The sequence below is a fragment of the Furipterus horrens genome, unplaced genomic scaffold (genome assembly GCF_987537825.1).
Source record: "Furipterus horrens unplaced genomic scaffold, mFurHor1.1.pri manual_scaffold_4, whole genome shotgun sequence".
Classification (NCBI taxonomy): domain Eukaryota; kingdom Metazoa; phylum Chordata; class Mammalia; order Chiroptera; family Furipteridae; genus Furipterus; species Furipterus horrens.
Genome location: NW_028327174.1, coordinates 54,754,814 through 54,757,044, shown reverse-complemented (window position 1 = coordinate 54,757,044; position 2,231 = coordinate 54,754,814). Strand labels below are relative to the sequence as shown.

Genomic DNA, 2,231 nt, shown 5'->3' with positions numbered 1-2,231 from the left:
AGAAAGAAGGAACTTCTACCATTTGCAACAACATGGAGGGAACTAGAGAGAATTATGCTTAGTGAAATAAGCCAGGCACTGAAAGAAAAATACCATATGATATCACCTAATACAGGAGACTAAGGATCACCACGAACAAATGAACTAAATTGAACAAGGAACAGAATAACAGTTATCAGCGGAAAGTGGTGAGGAAGAGAAGGGGGATAAGTAAGGGAAGGGTTTAGTCAGAGAACATGTATAAATGACTCATGGACATGGACAACGGGGCGGGATATGACTGGGAGAAGGGGTGGGCTGGGTGGGGGGTGGCGCTGGGAGATAAATGGGACAACTGTAATTGAAAAACAATAATTTTAAAAAATGTAATGAAAAGACATTTTTTCCAGCTTTATTGAGATACAATTAAACACATAACATTGCAAAAGTTAAAAGAAAAAGAAAAAGACTAAGAGGTATCAGAGGTGCTTTAATGGAGGCATGTGAATAAAGTCTATTTGCCAATCCTGACCTGGAAGATGTCTCCGAATTTGGTGTGTGGGAAAGAGAGGTTTTAACTTTCCCTGGGGGTTGGCTTGTCGGCATATAGGGCAGTTTTAGGATAGTTTTTCTAGCTGGCTTAGCATGCCATTGTGATGACTGTTTGGGATAATAAAGCATGCAGTGGTCTTGTGCCTATGTGGAAATGGTTTTGGAGTCTGGTGAGAATATGTTGAGCATGATTATTAGGAAAAATTATTTTGTTATGAAGATAGACCCAACAATTTTGTTGGGTTGCTCCAAGCTTAACTAGGGCATGGTTTTCTTCCTCTGTGTAAGGGGGTGCCTCGGAAGGCATTGTAAGGAGGATGGAAGAGGCATGGGCTTGTTTTTTGTTTGCCTCAGTGTCTGCTTTGTGATTTCCCTGAGCTGAGCTATGAAATCTGCCTTGACCTGAGGTCCCTTGCAGTGGATAACTGCTGCTTTCATCAGGAGCTGAGCTGCTTGAAGAAGTTTGAGAATGAGATGTTTGAATTTCAATTATAGCTTAATTATTTAGTGTCTGAAATTAGCATCAACTAGGTGTACAATGTTATATTTTTGATCAAGAGCTAATATAGTGCCTTGTGTCCCTTTTCTGAAGGTATAAGTATAAAGACCCTATTGCATTGTTTTAGGTAGATTAGAGACAGATTAATTATTTTCACCATTTCACTCTCTTCTTTCATATTTTCCAGGTTTAGTCATCACAGAGCATTTCTACCCATAATTATCTTCCCGGAGCTATTCCTAACTTTTGGTGGGTAACAGGAGGAAAACTCTTCTAAGATGACTGAGTATAATAGATGTTTTTAAGAAGACTTGACAAGGATTTTGTTAGCCATTACTCACATCCTGCATAAATTTCCTTGTTTACATGCCTCTGGTTCTATTTTGCTTGTTTGTTTGTGTTGTTCATTAGTTTCCTATATTAGGTGATATCATATGGTATTTGTATTTCACTGCCTGGCTTATTTCAGTAAGCATAATACTCTCCAGTTCCATCCATGTTGTCACAAAAGTTAGGTGGGGGTAGGGGGCAAAAGGGAGAAATAAAGGGAAGGGTTTAGTCAAGGAACTAGTATGAATGACCCATGGACATGGACAACAGGGTGGGAATTAAAAGTGGGAGGGTGGGTGGGCGGGGTAGAGGGGAGCAATGGAGAAAAAAATAGGACAGCTGTAATAGAAAAACAGTTTTTAAAAAATCATGTGTAAAAAGGGCTTCTGTCGTGAGTGGCACACGTAGAGCAGCTTGATTGCTCTACATGCGGAATCGACATCAAGAGATTTTGGAAGCATAATTTTTTGCTATCGGGGCAGCTAGTGATCGTTGATCCTGGCGCCCGCAAAAAAAAAAAAAAAATCATGTGTAAATTTAATTATTATTACAGTTTTCTTGTGATGTGGTTTTTATATTTAATTGATATTAGTCCTAGGAGCATTAATGGTGAGGTTAAATCAGTATTATGTTCTATGGCTGCCATTGTTAAATGACTGGCTAAGAATAGTTCACCATACAATATAGTTTCTAATGTAGTTCAAAACAACTACTCAGTCTAAACAACAAAACAATAGCCCTGGAAGTTATGTGTGTGTTTGTATGTGTATAGATATATATTATAAATATATAGAGATATCCTTAAAAGGAATACAAGTGATGAATATGTTGACTGAAGTAAAGATTGTAACATGTCTATCTGATTGACTAA

At 38.1% G+C, this 2,231-nt stretch overlaps 1 non-coding gene across 1 annotated transcript; it reads left to right on the top strand.

The window, feature by feature from the left end:
• The first annotated feature begins 1,735 nt into the window (after positions 1–1,735).
• On the top strand, positions 1,736–1,869 carry LOC150011897 (U11 spliceosomal RNA). The gene has a single exon (XR_016511042.1). It is a non-coding gene; the product is annotated as a U11 spliceosomal RNA (small nuclear RNA).
• Positions 1,870–2,231: the final 362 nt, after the last annotated feature.